This window comes from Hemitrygon akajei, chromosome 12, assembly GCF_048418815.1.
Source record: "Hemitrygon akajei chromosome 12, sHemAka1.3, whole genome shotgun sequence".
Classification (NCBI taxonomy): Eukaryota; Metazoa; Chordata; class Chondrichthyes; order Myliobatiformes; family Dasyatidae; genus Hemitrygon; species Hemitrygon akajei.
In genome coordinates, this window is record NC_133135.1 from 14,090,415 (window position 1) to 14,112,682 (window position 22,268).

Here is a 22,268-nt window from a genome sequence, read left to right on the forward strand (position 1 = left end):
TTAATAATAGCTTTTAAAAAGTTCTTAAGTCCTGGCGGTAGAATTGTAAAGCCTAATGGCATTGGGGAGTATTGACCTCTTCATCCTGTCTGAGGAGCATTGCATCGATAGTAACCTGTCGCTGAAACTGCTTCTCTGTCTCTGGATGGTGCTATGAAGAGGATGTTCAGAGTTATCCATAATTGACCGTAGCCTACTCAGCGCCCTTCGCTCAGCTACCGATGTTAAACTCTCCAGTACTTTGCCCACGACAGAGCCCGCCTTCCTTACCAGCTTATTAAGACGTGAGGCGTCCCTCTTCTTAATGCTTCCTCCCCAACACGCCACCACAAAGAAGAGGGCGCTCTCCACAACTGACCTATAGAACATCTTCAGCATCTCACTACAGACATTGAATGACGCCAACCTTCTTAGGAAGTACAGTCGACTCTGTGCCTTCCTGCACAAGGCATCTGTGTTGGCAGTCCAGTCTAGCTTCTCGTCTAACTGTACTCCCAGATACTTGTAGGTCTTAACCTGCTCCACACATTCTCCATTAATGATCACTGGCTCCATATGAGGCCTAGATCTCCTAAAGTCCACCACCATCTCCTTGGTCTTGGTGATATTGAGACGCAGGTAGTTTGAGTTGCACCATATCACAAAGTCCTGTATCAGTTTCCTATACTCCTCCTCCTGTCCATTCCTGACACACCCCACTATGGCCGTGTCATCAGCGAACTTCTGCACATGGCAGGACTCCAAGTTATATTGGAAGTCTGATGTGTACAGGGTGAACAGGACCGGAGAGAGTACGGTTCCCTGCGGCGCCCCTGTGCTGCTGACCACCGTGTCAGACCTACAGTCTCCCAACCGCACATACTGAGGTCTATCTGTCAAGTAGTCCACTATCCAATCCACCATGTGAGAGTCTACTCCCATCTCCGTTAGTTTGTGCCTTAAGATCTTGGGCTGGATGGTGTTAAAGGCACTAGAGAAGTCAAGGAATGTAATCCTCACAGCACAACTGACCCCATCTAGGTGAGAGAGTGATTTGTGCAGCAAATACGTGATAGCATCCTCCACTGTACGTTCGTTAACCTCGTCGCCAATTTGTTGTGTATGTGGCCTGGTTACACAACAATGCTATTGATAAAAATGCTGGAGACGGAAGCTAAGTTTCATGGTTCTTTACTGGCATAATCCAAACTCAGCACACACCTACAGATCAATACACGCCTAATAGCGCATGGAACAACGTGTTACTAAAACATAAAGTAGTCCCTTATTATACAGTATACCATACACTTTCCCCCTTTTATTTTAATAGTATATCAACTGTTTTTTTTAAAACTGGGGCATTTTGCTAAACAAATATGTTTACCCTTAACATACAAACGCATACCATTTGCTTACTTAGCAACTTAAAAATATCAAATTATAACTGAGTAACGTAATAATATAGAATTATAAGAAGCCTTTTTTTTCTAATTTTGGTCTAAGACCCATTTGTAACTCAAGTCTCTAGGTGGGGGGGGGGGGGTCTTCTCTAGATTGGCCAGCACTGAAGCAAATAGATCTTCACTCTACTGTCTGGAATAAATTAAACAATCCACAAATTGCCAGATTCCAGCCATAAAGAGTAGGCACCTCAATCTTGCAAAGATGATGAAAACAAGTGAAATCCGTGTAAAGGTCAATGCTATTCTTAAAAATATGTACAATTATCAAAACTGAGATGGCATTGGTAAGTGTCTTCAAATGGTGTGTTCTTCATTCAGTCTGTCAATAAATTGATTTGTTTAAATATAGATTTGCACAAAAATGCATGAAAAGTTTACCTCTGAGCATAGGGAGTTAAGAAGATTAGGGCCTCCAACTTGCTAAGGTTTCTAGGCAGCAGATCGCCTCTGTATAATGAAGACTCCTCTGTGCAGCTGTCCTAGATATATACTCATCTTTGTACTATCACTTGTCTTCTTTACCCATATCTCATTTGTTCCAACTGAGCTAATTACACAGCGAATCTTCGTATTCTCCTTAGATTCCAAATAGATAGCCTGACCTTTATGATACCATCTCTGATCGTAATATAACTTTCCATCTTCTATTTGTGCGTGATATCTTTGTGCTGGTGATTCAGCAGGAGTGCTGGGAAGATGCTCAGTTAAAGACAGAGACGCTGGTCTTTTCGGAGATTTAAAGTTATTGAGAGTTCGTAGATCTTCCATTATCTGTTCATCTGTTAACAAGTAATTCAATTGCGCAGGTGCAGGTTTTCGTCTTTTGTCTGTAATTGGAACAGGGTCATTAGTTCTCCTCCTTAGTTTCCTAGTCATTATTGGCTTCACCTCCATAGAATCACCTGTGAGTTCCATGGTTAGCCTCCCATTCCAAATCATCTTTTTCTTTTCTTCTAACTCAATCTTTTTAATCTTCAAATTGCTTCACTGTAATTTCTTCTCTTTAATACAATTCCTTTCCACATGTTCTGTCTCCAGTTGCAGACAAAGCTCTGCATTTCGTATTCTTTCCTTGTATAGTTGATCTAGTTTCTTCATCCTCTTCTGATACTCCTGCAAAGTGCCTTCCTGTAACTGCTGTAGCTGTCTCTTGAGAGATGTCAATTTCTCCTGGTACATCTGCTCCTTTACTTCCAGGTAGTCTTCATCATCCTGCTTACTGGCAATATCTGTCTCCCTTGCATCCTTTGTATCTTCATCTGAGTCGCGGCCACGGATATTGCGTTCGTCCTCATCGTTGACGCTGTCTAGCTCCTCCTCATCATTGTAATGGTCGACAATGGGTGAGAGGAGAGCTGCTGACATCTTCCCCGCCAAGCTGCCCTCCTTTGTTGACACATCTAGTGCCTTAACGGTGTGCCAATCCAGCTGGATTTTTCTGTGCCTTTAACATCCCAGTAATGGGATTTCTGCATTCTTTGTCTTTAAACCAACAGTCATCAGGGTTATGTGATACATCCCCACAATGGTAACATTTTTTCCTTCATTTCTGCTCAGTGACATTTTATTTGTAGCATATTCCAGAGATTTTTGTTGTATCTCTGAAGCACCCCGTGCTGCTGTTTCCATTGATACTGCAACGTTCAGCGCCTTCTCCAACATAAGGTCTTTTTTACCCAGGAGCTTCTTCTGTGTGGTTTCACAGTGCATGCCACACACTAATCTGTCTCTCAATCTGTCTGTTAGACCCGCTCCAAATTGACAATGTTCAGATAAGTTGTGCAATTCAGCACAATTTTCAGAAATGCTTTCATTTTTGCTCTGATTCCAATTGTGAATTTTAAATCTTTCAGCAATGACCAGTGGTTTGGGGTTTAAATGCTGTTGGAGAGTGTCTACTATTCGCTTGAACACTTTGTCAACTGGCTTTTCAGGGGTTAACAAGCTCCGTAGCTGTCCGTATGTTTTTGCTCCCATAACACCGAGTAAGGCGCTGGTTTTCTTTTCATCATTAGCATTGTGAGCATCACAAAATAACTCTACTCTTTCAATGTAAGGCTACATCCACACTAGACTGGATAATTTTGAAAACACCGGTTTCACGTAAAAACGATAGGTGTCCACACTATGCGTTTTTGAAAATATCTCTAACGGAGATTTTGTCGAATCTCCTCCTACTGGGCATGTACAGGACACATTTACCGAAAACAAGCAACATGTTTGGTGTCGAATCTCGCCGTAAAAGTGCCAGTTTGTGTATTTACAGACTAGAAAAACTTTAGACTATGGACAGCTGTTGGCTCTCGCGCAGGAGAACTTAAAACTAAAAAGAACAAATACTGGAGCGTACGGCGGCAACCGACAGGGAGCTCACGGACAGATTGACCCGGCTGACAACGAACATTGAAAAACTGACTAACTCTGTTGCATTAATAAAGCACCTTGTTAAATGTATAAAACATGTCTGCATCAGTGTTATCTTGTATTTTCATACAATGTTACATTAGGCTGTTACACATCTATTGTCAGAGAAGTACTTGCATAAATAGGTAAACCACCTTCATACGAGCAAGGACAGAAAACAGGGCAAAGTGAGTATACTTATTTATTCAGTAAGTTATGGGTCAAAGTATTTAGTAAGTACATTTCTAACTCTTCTGGCTTCAGTCTCTTTGCCGTCTGTTCTGAAATTGTTAGGTTGCATTCAAGAAAACAATGAAATAGCGCGCTGCTGTCTGATAGCGTTTTCAGAAGTCTCTGGTTACCCCGTCCACACTGATCTGCCCGAGCAGCATTTTCAAAAATACGCACCCTGGAAAGCGTTCCTGAAAAGCTCCGGTTTCGGGGGACGAAAATGCCGTTTTAGTGTGGACAGAGGGTAAAAACGAAGAGAAAAAGCTTCGGTTACAGATTTATCCGGCGTACTGTGGATGTAGCCTAAGTTCCACAGTCTTCAATGCCACTATCAAATGCTGTAATGGTTCCAATCATCACCATCTTTGCGATGTTAATTAAGTTCTGTTCTCCCTTTTTTTTGACTCACTTGTCCTTTTTGCTAGTACCACAAGCGTACTCCATCTAAGTGTGTGTGTGTGTGTGTAGCTCCTTTTTATCTCCTTTCTGGGGCAGGCAGACTCTCAGCCCCTGGATGTCAGCGCCGGCTGTGTCTCCTGGTCTTCCGACGTTCCCGACCATGGCTGTGCTCCTGCTTCCTTTCAGACTTGCGGCCTCACTCTGCCTCCTTCACCCGCTCCTTGGCTTGTTCCTTGCACTCTTCCTCAGAGTGTTGTTATCAATTAAAACATGGCGTTCCGACATGATGTAGGTTCATGATACTCATTGCCAATTTGTTGTGTATGTGGCCTGGTTACACAGCAATGCTATTAATAAAAACGCTGGAGACTGGAGCCAATTTTCATGGTTCTTTACTGGCATGATCCGAACTCAGCACACACCTACAGATCAATACGCGTCTAATAGCGCATGCAAGAACGTGTAACTAAAACATAAAGTAGTCCCTTATAATATTGTAAGCTATACAGTACAGGAGGAAACTGGAGCACTTGGGGAAAAGCCACACATTCCAAGGGGAGGAAGTACAGAGTCTATGTACAGAATGGCACCAGAATTGAACTCCAGACTCTGGAACACCCCGAGTTGTAACAGCGTCATGCTAACCTCTACTCTACCCTGGTGCCCATTGTTACTTGTTTTCAAATGATGCAGCTCACGCCTGCATGAAAGCAAGAACTAGAATCAGGTTTATTATACCATAAGAGCATAAGATATACGAGTCTGCTCCATCATTCAATCATGGCTGATCCTTTTTTTAAAAAATCTCCCCCTCAACCCCAGTTTCCGGCCTTCTCCCCATAACCTTCGATGCCATGTGCAATCAAGAACCTATCAAACTCTGCCTTAAATACACCAAATGACCCTGACTCCACATGTGGCAACAAATTCTACAAATTCACCACTCTTTCACTAAAGAAATTTCTCCGCACCTCTGTTTAGAAAGGGCGCCCCTCTATCCTGAGGCTGTGCCCTCTTGTCCTAGACTCTCCCACCATGGGAAACATCCTTTGCACATCTACTCTGTCTAGGGCTTTCAACGTTCAAAAGGTTCCAATGAGATCCCCTCTCATCCTTCTGAATTCCAGCGAGTACAGACCCAGAGCCATCAAATGTTCCTCATATGATCACCCTTTCATTCCTGCAATGACACATCGCGAAATTTGTTGTTTTACAGCAGCTGTACAGAGCAAAACATAATTTTTTAAATATAAAATTAAAATTAAAAATAAATATATAAAAATTATATTAAATAAGTAGTGCAAAGAGCAAAATAAAGAATAAATGCTAAGGTAGTGTTCATTGGTTTATTGTCCATTCAGAAATCTGCTGGCAGAAGGAAAGAAGCTGTACATAAGAGATTGAGTGTATGTCTTCAGGCTCTTGTACCGACTGCCTCCTTGATGGTAGCAATGAGAAGAGTGCATGTCCTGGGTGATGGTGGTCCTAATTGATGGATGCCACCTTTTTGAGACATCACTTTTGAAGTTATGCTTGATTCTGGGGAAGCTAGTGCCTACGATGGAAATGACGGAGCTTGCAACTCTCTGCAGCTTTTTCCAGTCTTGTGCAGCGGCCTCTTCATACTAGGCAGTGTTGCAACCAATTAGAATGCTCTGTCCAGTACATCTATAAACCCTTCTGCTGGAGTCTTTGGTGACATACTAAATCTCCTCCAACTCCTAATGTAATATAGCCACTGGTGTGCCTTCTTTGTAATTATATCAATATGTTGGGCCCAGGATAGATCTTTAGAGATGTTGACACCCAGGAACTTGTATCTGCTCACCCTTGCCTCCTCTGATCCCTTTATGAGTATTGGTGTGAATTCCCTCAACCTCCTCTTCCTGAAGTCCACAATCAATTCCTTGGCCTTACTGATATTGTGTGTGAAGTTCTTGCGACACCACCCAACTAGCTGATCTATCTCACTCCTGTATGCCTCCTTGTCACCACCTGAGACTCTGCCTGCAACAGTTGCGCATTGGCACAAAATCGGCATCAGACCCGATGGGGCAGCGTGGTAACCTAGTGGCTAGCACAACGCTTTAAAGTACCAGCCACCCAGGTTCAATTTCCGCTGCTGCCCGTAAGGAGTTTGTACGTTCTCCCCATGACAGTGTGGGTTTCCTCCGGGTGCTTTAGCTTCCTCCCACGGTCTAAAGACATGCTGATTAGTCGGTTAATTGGTCATTGTAAACTGTCCAGTGATTAGGCTAGGATTATATTGGAGGATTGCTGGGTGGCGTGACTCGAAGGGCCAAATGGTCTTATTCCATGTTGTATCTCAATAAATTTTAAAAAAATCATTCTACCACAGGTTTATTACCAGCAAGCAAGATTCTTGCAACAAAATGTGCTATATATTGACAAATCTCCACCAAGAGAGATTCCAGCCACCTAACCATCATATAGAACAGACAGACAGACTTTATTGATCCCGAGGGAAATAGGGTTTCGTTACAGTCGCACCAACCAAGAATAGTGTAGAAATATAGCAATATTAAAAAACCATAAATAATTAAATAATAATAAGTAAATTATTCCAAGTGGAGATAAGTCCAGGACCAGCCTATTGGCACAGGGTGTCTGACACTCCGAGGGAGGAGTTGTAAAGTTTGATGGCCACAGGCAGGAATGACTTCCTATGACGCTCAGTGTTGCATCTTGGTGGAATGAGTCTCTGGCTGAATGTACTCCTGTGCCTAACCAGTACATTATGGAGTGGATGGGAGACATTGTCCAAGATGGCATGCAACTTGGACAGCATCCACTTTTCAGACACCACCGTCAGAGAGTCCAGTTCCACCCCCACAACATCACTGGCCTTCCGAATGAGCTTGTTGATTCTGTTGGTGTCTGCTACCCTCAGCCTGCTGCCCCAGCACACAACAGCAAACATGATAGCACTGGCCACCACAGACTCAAGAACATAGAACAGTACAGCACAGTGCATGTCCTTTAACCTAATGTTGACTCTTTAACTTATCCCAAGATCAGTCTAATCCTTCCCTCCCAAATAGCTTTCCATTTTTCTTTCATCCATGTGCCTATCTAAGAATCTCTTAAATCTCCTTAATTTATCTGCCTGTACCACCATTGTGGCAGCATATTCCACACACACTGTCACCTTTAGCAGATGAGTAGTGGAGAGTGTATTGACTGGCTGCATCACGGCCATCATGGAAACACCACTGCCTTTGAATGGAAAATCCTACAAAGGGTAGTGGATTCGGCCCAGTACATCAAAGGGAAATCCCCACGAACTATTGTGCACATCTACATGACACCCTGTGTAGGAAAGCAGCATCCATCATCAGAGCTCACCACCAGCCAGGCCATGCTCTCTTCTCACTGCTCCCATCTGGTAGAAGGTACAAGAGCCTCAGGACTCACACCACCAGGTTCAAGAACAGTTACTACCCCTCAACCATCAGGCTCTTGAACAGAAGGGGTTAAATACACTCATTCTACTTCTGGTGTTCCAACAACAGATGGTTTCACTTTAAGGGCTCTTTATCTTGTTATCTCATGTTTTTGTTATTTATTGATATTTACATTTGCACAGTTTGTTGTCTTCTGCACTCTGGTTGACCTTTCATTGATCCTGTTATAGCTACTATCCTTTTTTTTTGTGTGCCATACTCTACCAGAGCCTCGGTGACCACTTTTGTTCAAGTGGTTGTCTTGGAGGAAAGATTCTGTGAGTGGTCCCCCACATCCTTCTCACAGAGCAGTTTTTTTTTTGCGAGGCCGAGTTGTGAGCTTGACACTCAACCCAGCACGGATGGAAACCGTGCCCGGGAGCGGCCTGACTGGATTCGAACTCAGGAACCTTTGCTCCGGAGTCTGGCGCTGATGTCACTGTGCCACCATCCGGCCTACTATCCTATAGATTTGCTATCTATGCCTGCAGGAAAATGAATCTCAGGGTTGTATATGGTGACATATACTGTATGTACTTTGATAGTAAAATTTACTTTGGACTTTGATCTCTGAAGTGCAGTAGAGATACTCGCCTAGGCTATCCAGACAGGCCCTCCCACGCCTATGACCTCTACCAGCAAAGAGGACAGGGGTAACAGGTGGATGGCAATACCTCATCACACAGACTGTCTCCATGTTGTGCATCATCATGACTAGGAAACATTTCGCTAGTCTTTTATCATCACTGGGTCAAAACCTTGGAACTCTCTCCCTATCATCACTGTGTGAGTATTTTCACCAGAACCTCCACCAGAAGTGGGAATACGTTCAAGCATGTTGCCGGGACCTGAAGACCTGAGTTATAGGGAAAGGTTGAACAGGTTACGACTTTATTCAGTCGACTGTAGAAGATAGAGGGGAGATTTCAGAGAAGAATACAAAATTATGAAAGGTATGGACAGGGTAAATGCAACCATGTTTTTCCATCGAGGTTGGGTGAGACTAGAACTAGAGGTTTCAGTTTAAGTTTGAATGGTAAAATATTTAAAGGGAACCTGAGGGGGATCTTGTTCACTCAGGGGATGATGGGAGTGTCGATTGAACTAATAGTGGAAGTGGTAGATGCCAGTTCGATTGAAGCATTTAAGAGAAGTTTGAATAAGTTCATGGATGGGAGGGATATGAAGTGTGAGGGTCCAGGGAATGGGTCGATGGGATTAGGCAGAATACTATTTTGGCGAGGCTAGTTGGGCCAAAGACATTGTTTCTGTGCTGAAGTTCTCTGTGACTATGTATTTTCACAGCACTATTCTGGCCATTCCTATGATATGATTTGAAAGTGAAGTCAGTATTGTAAAGCAGCACAGGCAGCAATCATCTTACACCAGGATCCTCCTAAAAGCAGCACAAGACCATAAGATGCAGAAGGAGAATTAAGCCATTTGACCCATCAAAAGTACTCCACATTTCAATCGTGGTTAATTTTCTTTATATCCATTCTCCTGCCTTCTCCCCATAAATGTTAACTCACTTGCTAATTAAGAACCAATCTCTGCTATAAATTCACCCAATTACTGGCCTCCACAACTCTCTGTGGCAACAGTTCCACAGATCCGCCACCTGCTAGCTGAAGTAATTCCTCCTTATTCCACCTTTAAAGGAATGTCCCTTTATTTTGAGGCTGCACTCTAGGGCCCTGGACCCTGCAACTAAGGGAAACAATCAGACTGGAACAGTCAGTTTCTTTCTCCTTTACACCCGTATACTCAGGAATGACAAAAAACAATCTTGAATCTTGATTCTTGAATCTTTTCCATGCCCACTCCATCCAGATCTTTCAATATCTGATAGTCTGTAAGGAGGTCTCTCCTCTCGTTCTGAACTCCACTGAGCACAGGCCCAGACCCAGAGTCATCAAATATTCTAGCAACATTCAATCTCAACTTTATCATTCAACCATACATGAATATAGACAAATGAAACAGTGTTCCTCCAGATCTAAAGTGCAAAATGCGCTACCAACAGCACATAGCATGGAGCACAAAGAGCACATATTCATTTATTGAGATACAGTGCAGAACAGGTCCTTTGAGCTGCACTGCCCAGCAACATCCAATTTAACTCTTGCCTAATCACGGGTCAACTTACAATGACTAATTTATCTATCAGCCAGTACGCCTTTGGGAGAAACCCAGAGCACCCGGAGGAAATCCACATGGTCACAGGGAGAACATACAAACTCCTTACAGGTAGCAGTGGTAATTGAACCTGGGTAGCTGGTACCGTATAGCGCTGTGCTAACCACTACACTACTGTGCTGCCATGGTTACAATCTCAGAAAAACAGAGTCACAAAGGGAAAGGAAACAGCCCAGGTCCGGGTCCAGCTTGTTGTTTCACTGAATGAACACCGGAGGGCTGATGAGAGGAGCCAGCCTCCAGCCCCGGTATGGATTCCAGCATCCCCCACAGAAGCTTTCTCACACCATGTCAACATCTACTCTCCAGGCCAACTGCAAAAGGCAACTCTGCAGTCCATGCCACAACCAAAGCAATGAAGCTCCCCCCGCCGCTGGTCTCACCACTGAACCAGTAAACCAAACTTGTAGTATTCTGTGTTACCAATGTCCAATAGGGTCTTGCAAACTCAAGAAAAAAGTCCAAGATAATCACTTGCACAGCGCACCTCGGCACAGTGGTACGCCACAAATCCAGGCGCCTACACAACAACTACGCAGTAAGTCCTACTCCATCATTATCGAACAACTCGCCAATGAGATAGTTCTGTGGTACTTGATGTTCTTAGTATCCAGCAGTAACTTGCAATCATAAAAGAGGCAAACAGGATGAACAAATACTCTTTTGACTGGACCCAGAGAGGCTGATGCGTCCAAGCATGCTGCCATCTTACCTCCTAGCAACCAAACTTTCTTACAGAGAATGCTGGTATTGAACACCAAACTTCAATGCCCCAAGCTGTAATGGTGTCACACTAATGCAATGCTCCCAGGGCAGTGAGATAGTGATGGGATAATTTGATTCAGAGATAGACTGATATTGACCAGGACAATTGAGTTCAAAGTTCAAACTACAAGTCAGAGTGTAAAAAAAGAACTCTTATACACTTTGACTTGTACTATAGGATCTTTTATATTCATATGATGGGACAAGAAAGGTCTCAGTTTAACATTTCATCTGAATGACAGTACATCAGCCATTCCCCCAGAGTGTCAGATTGGATTATGTACTCTCTTTCAGATGGGTCTCCTGACTCAGAAACCAGTGTGCCTGCACTCACACACAACAATGTCTCTAAATTTCCATCTTAAACTCAGACTGAAGCACTTCCAAGTGCTTCATCCAACCTGAAGTGGAGGTTGGGGAGGGAATAAACAGCATGTTTGCTGCAGTAATTGAGAATCATGGGAGAAAGCTTGTAGACTATAAATACCAGCAATGATTAGCTGGGCTGGAAATCTATTCCCATACTATACAATACACTCTGAATCTAGATTCAGCGGGCACTTTATTATGTACCTCCTATACCTAATGAAGTGACCACTGAGTGTATGTCTGTGGTCTTCTGCTGCTGTGGTCCATCCACTTCAACGTTTGACATGCTGTGTGTTCACTGATGCTCCTCTGCACACCACTGTTGTAACACATGATTGTTTGAGTTACTGTTGCCTTCCTGTCAGCTTGAACCAGTCTGGCCATTCTCCTCTGACCTCTCTCATTAACAAGGCGCTTTCACTCACAGATCTGCTGCTCAGTGCGTGCGACAGGTTACTGTCGATGCAATGCTCCTCAGACAGGATGAAGAGGTCAATACTCCCCAATGCCATTAGGCTTTACAATTCAACTGCCAGGACTTAAGAACTTTTTTTAAAGCTATTATTAATGCTTTTTGAGTTAGTGATTTAGATGCATATCATATTATTACTGAGTTAAGTATTGTATGTAATGAGTTTTTGCTACAACAAGTGTATGGGACATTGGAAAAAAATGTTGAATTTCCCCATGGGGATGAATAAAGTATCTATCTATCTATCTATCTATCTTTCCATTATGTCTAGAGACATGAAGATCCCAGGAGATCAGCAGTTTCAAAACACAGTTTGGCACCGACAATCATTCCATGGTCAAGGTCACTTAGATCACACTTCTTCTCCATTCTGATGTATGGTTTGAACAACAGCTGAATCTCTTGACCATGTCTGCATGCCTTTATGCATTGAGTTGCTGCCACATGATTGGCTGATTAGATACTTGCATTAACGTGCAGGTGTACAGATGTACATTATAAAGTGGCCACTGAGTGTATATGAAACTGCTTAGCAAAATAGAGTTAGCATTGTGCCTGCTGTCTTGTGCAATATCACTGCATCGTTCAAAAGAAGGAACAAACTTGTTTACCCACACACAGCTCTCACATGAACAAACATGTTTACCCACACACAACATGCACAGGTCTCACATGAACAAACATACACAAAATGCACAGCTCTCACGCTCTCTACTTGCACTGAGCTGGTTCAGTAGTCCAAACTAATTCCCAATTATCTGCTTGGAGGTGCGACGGTCCCCTGAACTGTGAATTGGAACATTGCCTGAGACTCTCCCTCTCTCACTTCCTTCTCATTATTTCCACACAGATTACACCAGCTCTCAAACTAAAGTGTTTTTGTCTTTGCAGAATAGTGACGTGCAGTTGACAGAGACTACACAACATCAGGAAAAAGCAGCAGATGATAACAAAATACATATAACTTCTCCCTTTTCACATAATTGAAATTTGCTGCCTGTTATCAGGAACTGTGGCAGTTCTTCATGAAGAAACAAGAATGAGAGCGACATTACCAGCTGAATGAGTACAGTGGTGCTAGAAATTTTGTGAACTCTGCAGAATTTTCTCTATTTCTGCATAAGTATGTCCAAAAATGTGATCAGATCTTCACACATGTCCTAAAACTAAATAATGAGAACCCAATTAAATAAATAACACAAAGAATTATACTTGTTAATTTATTTATGGAGAAAACTGATCCAATATGACATGTATTTGTTGGAAAAAGTATATAAACCTTTGATTTCAGTAACTGGCATGAAGCCCTCGTACAGCAATAACTTCAACCAAACGTTTCCGGTAACTGTTGATCAGTCCTGCACATCGGCTTTGAGGAAATTTATGCCATTCCTCCTTACAAAACTGCTTCAACTCTGAGATGTTGGTGTATTTCCTTGCACAAACTACTTGCCTCAGGTCCTTCCACAACTTTTCTATAGGATTAAGGTAGGACGTTGACTTGGCCATTCCAAAACATGATTGTTCTTCTTTTAAACCTTTCTGTTGTTGATTTATTCTTGACTTTTGGATCATTGTCTTGTTGCATTATCCAACTTCTATCAAGCTTCAGGTGACAGACTGCTACCCTGACATTCTCCTGTAAAATGCTTTGAAACAATTTTGAATTCGTTGTTCCCCTGACAATTGAAAGATGTCCAGGCCCTGAGGCAGCAAAGCAGCCCCAAACCATGATGCTCCTTCCACCGTGCTTCACAGTTGGGATGAGGTTTTGGTGTTGGTGTGCAATGCCCTTTTTCTTCCAAACATAGGATTGTGCATTTCTGCCAAAAAGTTCAACTTCTGTCTCATCTATCCACAGAACATTGTCCCAGAAACATTGTAGAACATCCAGGTGGTCTTTTACAAACTTGAGACATGCAGCAATGTTTTTTTTGGAGAGCAGTGTTTGCTTCCATGGTATCCTTCCATGAATACCATTTTTGTTCAGTGTTTTTCTTATAGTGGACACGTGAACAGAGACTTTAGCGAGTTATAGAGATTTCTGCAGGTCTTTTGCTATTACCCTTGGGTTCTTTTTCCACCTCCTTCAGCATTGCACATTGTGCTCTTGGAGTGATCTTTGCAGGATGCTCACTCCTAGGAGAATAGCAACAGTACTGAGTTTCCTCCATTTGTAGACAATTTCCCTTACTGTGGACTGATTAACCTGGGTCCTTGGAAACGCTTCTGTAGCCTTTTCCAGCTTCATGCATTTTTACAATTCTTCTTCTAAGGTCCTTGAAAGTTGTTTTGATCAAGGTATGGTGCATATAAACAGATCATTCTTGAGAAAAGCAGGCTCTGTCAGTAACCTGACTTTGTGTGTCTTTTTCATAGGGCAGGACACCTCTACAACCAACACCTCCAATCTCAGCTCATTGATTGGAACACTTGACTCCAAATAGTACCTCTGGTATTATCCCAGAGATTCACATACTTTTTCCAACAAATACATGCAATATTGGATCATTTTTCTCAATAAATAAATGAACAAGTATAATGTTTTTGTGTAATTTATTTCATTGGGTTCTCTTTATCAAGTTTTAGGGACAACTTGAAGATCTGATCACATTTTAGGTCATATTTATGCAGAAATAGAGAAAATTCTACGGGGTTCACAAACTTTCTAGCACCACTATAATAACAGTTCAATGCAAATGTCAAGTTCAGAGGAACTAAAAACAAACAGGTGTGGAGCGTTGAACCTTCTAAAGTGATTAGTACAATGTATTTTAGTAGAATGCATGCCTTACAGTTTGGACTTTCTGCCTTTGAATTATAAAATAACAAACAATATCCTCTTCTTATTTTAACTTAATTCAATTTCAAATTCTCCAATTCTTGAACAGCCTTCAAGAAAGGTCCACAACGGTGGGTGAGTTTAGTATGTGGTTTATTTGACTACTGAAATATGTGTAGACACATGCCTCAATGTACCTTCTGACCGAGTAGCCATGGTTAATAATAAGCCCAGAGGAAATACATCTCTGTGCTGCTGCTCACCACAGTGACCGTACTTGGGATTCCTACCTTAAAGCAGCATTACAGTAATTTCTAATCCCTCTATCTGACGCTTAAAGGGAAAGCACTGGCTCTCAGCTCAATTGGTCTGCCAGCACATTGAGATCTCTGTGGAAATGTGCATTCCAGGCTACAGGGGTAGTAGTAGTGAGATCACTCGAGTTGAGTATGATGTTCTCCTAAGGGATTGTCTCAGGTGGTGGTGAGGCCGATCCGAGAACCACTTATTCTGGTGCAGTGTGAGCTGTGGTCAGTGGTCGGGTCTTTTGGTTGTTCTTGTTTCGCAGCTGCCATTTGGTCTCTGCTGCACAGCGGAGGTTTTTCTCATGTAGCACACCTCCCTCTTCAACAGAGTTCCTCCAGGAGCATGTATTGAGTGTAATGCTGAATTTCTTCAGGCTGTTTTGATGTTATATCTTTGAAGCATTTCCTCTGCCCACTGACCTTCCTTCAACTGGGAGTGAAGGATCTGTTTGGGGAGACAAGAGTTAGGCATCCAGATGACATGACCTATCTACTGGAGTTGGTGTTGATTTAACATGGCGGAGATGCTATTCATGTTGGCCTCCTCTCGTACGCAGGAGTCAGTGCATCTGAGCTTCCAGCTGATCCTCAAAATCTTTCGAAAAGGATCTTTGGTGGTATCGTTCCAGAGAGTACGTGCCGAGGGACGCACTGTAGCTTGGTGCAACCACCGGAAGGGCTCAGTGGGGAAGGACCTCAGTAAAGGGTTCTTGCACTACTGGACACCGAGTGGCCAGCTTGGGGGAGGGAGCTCCTCAATTATTGTTGTAGTGTACCACCACATGTGTAGCAACAATCCTATAAGAATGTAATAGATTAATACTGAAAGCATTGACATGAATGTAAGAATGGAAAGGCATGGTATGGTTTATTCTTGTAAATACTTTATTTATTATAAATAATATTTATTTTTATATTTTAAAAAGCCATAGTGCTTTACTCACTTTTACTGCTAAACAAGACTTTCTCTCTTGCATTCTTTGTCCTCATGCTCTACATAAATAGGAAAGGAGGTGCACTTATACAGCAGAGAATGACAAGAAACGTCACTGCCATTGGTGTAACATCCACAATCCTACAACCCTCTGAGAACAGAATCAGAATTATGTTCGTCATCACTGATGTACGTCGTGAAATTGGCTGTTTTGTGGCACCAGTACAGTGCAATACATAAAAACTATTATGAGTTACAAAATAAATACATAGTGCAAAAGACGAATAAGGAGGAAGTTTTCATGGGTTCATGGACTGTTCAGAAATCAGAAAGCAGAAGGGAAGAACCTGTTCTTAAAATGCCAACTATGGTCTTCAGGCTCCCGCACTTTCTTCCTGATGATAGTAATGAGAAGAGGGCATGTCCCAGATGGTGTGGGTCTTTAATGATGGAGGCTGCCTTTTTGAAACTCCACACCTTGAAGATGTCCTTGACAGCAGGGAGTATTATACCCATGATGGAGCTTACTGAGTGTAAAACCCTCTTAGTTACTTGCAATCCTGTGCAGTGGAGGCTCCATGACAACTAGTCAGAATGCTCTGCATGTCCGTAGCAATTTGAAAGTCTGTGGTGACATATCAAATCTCCATAAACTCCTAACAAACTGGAGCTGCTGGCGTGCCTTCATCAAGAAGACGGTATCCATCATTAAGCATGCTCACCATCTGGTACATGCCCTGTTCTCATTACAGCCACTGAGGACGAGGTACAGGATCCTGAAGACCCATGTTCCCTCTAATTTTTAGTAGTCAGTGCACGTAAAAAATTTACGTTGTGCAAATTTTTTCCTGTGACAAAAGTATGTGCGCACTGAATGCACACATGGCACAGTTTATGTAGGTTTACAAAATAGTTGACATAAAACTGCACAGAATAAAAACAGAATAACATACATATTTAAGTACATGAGATCTTTTACACACCCTCTTCCGATGACAGAAGATGCATAAGTTCACATCAGACCAGAAATGCAACAATCCATTCAGATGATTGTCTTCTGTACACAATTACTTTGTAAAGTGTTAATTGGACAAGATGATAAGTCAGTGAGAACAGAGGAACAGATGAGATCTACCACCAGGTGATTTACAGGCGTGTCACATAGGTTCAGGGCAGGTAGTAACATAAGACATTGGAACTAATTCAATTCAGACCTGTCATTGTATCCTTAAACAGGCCTGCCGGTGGGTGCAGTACAGGCAGTAACCAGGCTGTCACCAGGTACAGTGCACACAGTAACAGGCTTGTCATTTGTTTCAGCACAGATGGTAATCAGGTTGTCAGTGACTTCAGTAAAGGAATTAACTGGCCTAAAATGAAAAGAAGGATTGGGATTGCTAAATGTATGTTCAACTGTTTGAGCAATATTCTAAACAAATAACATAATCTCTACAGGTGCAAAACTCCTGCGGTGCTACTTTCATTGCATCCTAACACATGGAAGTGAATGTTGGACATTATCAAAGCAAAATGAGGGAAGACTTGAAGCTGCAGGAAAGTGGTTTCTAAATATTGAAGGATGATGAAAATATCGTAAACAGATTAACAAATGAAGAAGTGTTGTGAAAAGCTGGAATAAGAAGGCATTACAGGAAAGATTCCAGAATTGATAAAGCAGTGGCTGATTGGCAGGAGGCAAAGAGTGGGAATAAAAATAACCTTTTCTGGCAGGTATTCACTTTTCAAACCAGTGAATAGTGGTGTTCACAGGGGTCTGTGTTAGCACCAATTCTTTTCACATTATATGTCAATGATTTGAATATGGAATTGTTGGCTTTGTTGCAAAGTTTGCAGGTAATATGAAGATAGGTGGAGGGGCAGGTAGATTTGACAAGTAGAGAGGCTACAGAAGGACAGACAGATTAGGGGAATAGGGAAAGAAATGGCAGATAAAGAGCAAAAGATGGAATATAAATGTAAGAATGTAACGTTGACATTTTATAAAGCACTAGTAAGGCCTCACTTGGAGTACTGTGAGCAGGTTTGCGCCCTTTATCTTAGAAAGGATGTACTGAAACTGGAGAGGGTTAAAGGAGGTTCACGAAAGTGATTCCAGGATTGAATGGCTTGTCATACTAAGAGCGTTAGGTGCCGCTGGGCCTCTATTTACTAGAATTCAGAAGGATGAGGGGTGACCTCATTGAAAGTGATTGAATGGTGAAAAGCCTTGATAGAGTGGATGTGGAGAGGATGTTTCCTATGGTGGGAGAGTCTAAGAACAGAGAACACAGCTTCAGAATAGAGGGCATCCTTTTAGAACAGAGATGTGGAGAAATTTCTTTAGCCAGAGAGTGCTGATGCTTTGTAATCCTTTGTCACAGACAAATGTGGAAGCCAAGTCTTTTTGTATATTTAAGGCAGAGGTTGATAGATTCTTGACTGGCCAGGGCATGAAGGGATATGGGGAGAAGGCAGGAGATTGGGGCAGAGAGGAAAATTGGATCAGCCATGATGACATGGCATAGCAGACTCGATGGGCCAAATGGCCTACTTCTGCTTCTATATCTTATGGTCTTTATTCCTTCTACCAAAAGGACATCACCATACACTTCTTTACACTGCATTCCATCTGCCATTTCTCTACCCATTCTACTAATCTGTCCAAATCCTTCTGTGGACTAAGGAGAAAGAAAGAACTAATCAAGAACAAAACACAACAGGTTCCAGAAATATAAAATAAAAGAAGATGCTGGAGATATTCAATGGTCCTGCCAGCCTCTGTGGCTAGTGATAAGCAGTTTTAACCTTTAGAGGAAATGACCTTTCATCATCGCTGGACATAACTTTCAAATGGCCAGAAGAAGCACATTTGGCCAAAGGTCTTCCTTCTGTGCTGTGTGTTTCCTCGGCACTCACCTTCCAAAGTACTCCCAGAAACTCCAGCCATTGCTGCTCTACCAGCCCAGCTGGTGTCCCCTTCCAAACAACTTTGGCCCGTTTTATTTCTCCAGTCTCTTTTGGTTACCTCTGGTGAATTATATCATGTAATGATCTCTGCTTTCTAAGGGTTCCTTTACCTTAAGGTCCCTGAGAAAATCTGGTTTATTACACAATACCCTATCCAGAATTGCCTTTTCTCTAGTGGGTTCAGCCAAAGGCTGGTTTAAAAGCTATTTCATGTGCATTCTACAAACTTCTTCTCTTGGGATCAAACACCAACCTGATTTTCCTAATCTGCCTGCATATTCAAATACCCCAAGGTCATCATAACATCACTCGATTCACACGCCTTTTCAATCTCCCACTGTAATCTATACGCCACATCCTGGCCACTGTTCGGAGGCCTGTCTATATCTCCAGTCATGGCCTTTTTACCCTTGCAGCTTCATAACTTGGATTCTACATCTTCTGATCTTACATCGCTTCTTTCTAAGGATCATCTTTCTGCAATATGATCTACTTTATTTTGTATAGTTTGTTTATTCAAATATAACACCTTCAGTCCTGTATTCACCACCTTTCTGTTCAATTCTGTCTCCATTTTGTTGAATTTAAATGTTTTATCCTATTCTTTATCTTGGAGACTTCAGTAAAGTATCCTGCACTCCCTTTTACTTTATCCATACTTTTCCAAGCTGTTGAACCCACCTCCCTACTATTTAGTTTAAAGTCCTATCCACAGCACTAGTTATGCAATTTGACAAGACTCTGGTCCCAGCATTGTTCAGGTGGAACCCATCGTGGCCCATCAGACCAGGCCCCTCCTTCCCCAATACTGGTGCCAATGACCTACAAATTCAGACCCATTTCTCCCACACCAAACTTGAGCCACATGGTTAGCTCTCTGGTCATAATAACCCTATTCCAGTCTGCATGTGGCTGAAGTGTCAATCCAGAGATTATTACTTCCTGAGTTCCATATTTCAATTTAGTCCCCAGCTACTGAAAGTCCCTCAGCTAAACCACTTTCCTTGTTCTTCATACAACATTGGGACCCACGTGGACCATGACAACTGAATCTTAGGTAAATTATATTTATTAGATAGCTGTTCAAAGGACATAAAACTATTATCTAAAAATAGATCACGAAAACATGTTATACCTTTTGTTTTCCATAAAACAAAGGCTTGATCCATAAAAGAGGGCCGAAAAAGAAAGTTAGATATTATAGGGCTTGATAAGATAAACTTATTCAAGCCAAAAAATTTACGAACTTGAAACCATATTCGCAATGTATGTTTAACTATAGGATTAGTTATTTGTTTATTCAATTTAGATAAAATAAAAAGAAGTGAAAATCCTAAAATTGAAAACAATGAAAAGTCTTGTACAGATTTACATTCCAAATTTACCCATTGTGGGCAAGCTGCTATAGTCGATTCTTGTGTCCAAAATATTAAATATCGTATATTAACTGCCCAATAGTAAAATCTCAGGTTTGGCAAAGCCAAACCACCCTCCTTCTTAGGCTTCTGTAAATATTTTTTGTTTAGTCTAGGATTTATATTCTGCCACAGTTAGGAAGATATTTTGGAGTCAATAATATCAAAAAAAGATTTAGGAATAAAAAATTGGTAATGCTTGAAATAAATATAAGAATTTGGGTAATACCATCATCTTAATAGCATTAATTCAACCAACCAATGACAAAGATAATGGAGACCACCTGGTAACAAGTTGCTTAATTTGGTCAATTAAAGGTAAAAAATTAACTTTAAATAAATCTTTATGTTTTTTGGTAATTTTAATACCCAAATAAGTAAAATAATCTGTGACAACTTTAAATGGTAAATGTTTATAAATTGGAACTTGCATATTTAATGGAAATAATTCGCTCTTATTAAAATTCAATTTGTAACCAGAAAAGTTACTAAACTGAGCAAGCAAGGATGAAATAGCAGGAATAGATCTCTCAGGGTCGGATATGTATAGTAACAAATCATCAGCATATAATGATAACTTTACGTCCCTTTCCCACGAGTAATACCCAAAAGATTAGGTGATTCACGAATGGCTATAGCTAAAGGTTCCAAAACAATGTCAAATAGTAAAGGACTTAAAGGTCAGCCTTGCCTTGTACCACGGAATAACTGAAAAAAAAGGAGATCTTTGATTATTGGTAAAGACCGAAGCCAAGGGTTTATAGTATTTAATTTAATCCATGATATAAATTTCGAACTAAAATTAAAATGCTGCAACATATTAAATAAATATGGCCATTCAACTCTATCAAATGCTTTTTCAGCATCTAAGGAAATGACACATTCTGGTATTTTGGGTGAAGGAGCATAAATAATATTAATTAATTTTCTAATGTTAAAAGATGAGTAACGGTATTTAATAAATAAAGTCTGATCTTCAGAAATAATTCGAGGTAATATATTTTCTAATCTAGTGGCCAAAATTTTACTAAAAATCTTAAAGTCCGTATTCAGCAAGGATATAGGCCAATAGGATGCACATTCAGTGGGGTCTTTATCTTTTTTAAGGATTAAAGAAATAGAGGCTTCATAAAAAGATTGTGGCAATTTACCTATAGTTAACGCATCTTTAAAAATTTTACAAAGCCAAGGAGAGAGTATAGAGGAAAAGGATTTTAAAAATTCTACAGTATAACCATCTGGACCAGGAGCTTTACCGGAATTCATTGAAAAAGTAGCCTCTTTTATTTCATTTTCCGTAATAGGTGCATCTAGGAATACACTATCCTCTGTTGTTAATTTTGGGATATTCAATTTTCTTAAAAATTCATCTATTATAGAAGAATCCTCAACAAATTCTGATTGATATAAAGAATTATAAAAATATTAAAAGGCTTTATTTATCTCTTTATGGTCGATCGTCAGAGTGCCATCTTGTTTACGAATCCTAGTAATTTGTCGTTTAACCGAAACAGTTTTCAATTGATTAGCCAATAATTTGCCAGACTTACCTCCATGTACATAAAACTGGGTTCTAGATTTAATTAACTGATTTTCAATCGAAGAGGATAATAACAAACTATGCTCCGTTTGAAGTTCAACTCTTTCTTTATAAAGTTCTTTGCTGGGGGGGGGGGGTCACTGAATAAATCTTATCAATTGCATTGATTTTATCAACCAATGTTAATATTTTAGAATTAGCTCGTTTCCTAACTCCAGCAGAGTATGAAATAATCTGTCCACAAATAAATGCTTTAAAAGTATCCCATAAAATTCCACTAGAGATCTCTGCTGTAGAATTTGTTGAGAAAAACAAATCAATTTGTTGTTTAATAAAATTAAGAAAGTCTAAGTCCTGCAATAAAATAGAATTGAACCTCCAAGATTTAGCATTAGTAAATGAGTCCATTGTCTTAATAGATAGCTTCAAAGGTGCATGGTCAGAAATGGTAATGGAGTCATATTTACAATCAATAACATCTGTAAGTAAACGGTGATCAATAAAAAAGTAATCAATTCTTGAATAATTATGATAAACTTGAGAAAAGTATGAAAACTCTTTGTCATTGGGGTGTAAAAAAT

General features: G+C 41.0%; 1 protein-coding gene and 2 pseudogenes across 2 annotated transcripts in view; all 3 read right to left on the reverse strand.

The window, feature by feature from the left end:
• The window catches only part of st6galnac3 (ST6 (alpha-N-acetyl-neuraminyl-2,3-beta-galactosyl-1,3)-N-acetylgalactosaminide alpha-2,6-sialyltransferase 3), a 299,917-nt gene that overhangs the window by 212,372 nt on the left and 65,277 nt on the right, over window positions 1–22,268 (reverse strand). The gene's annotated exons all lie outside the window — the stretch shown is intronic.
• LOC140736543 (sin3 histone deacetylase corepressor complex component SDS3 pseudogene) lies at window positions 1,829–2,381 on the reverse strand (annotated as a pseudogene).
• On the reverse strand, window positions 2,282–2,842 carry LOC140736544 (sin3 histone deacetylase corepressor complex component SDS3 pseudogene; annotated as a pseudogene).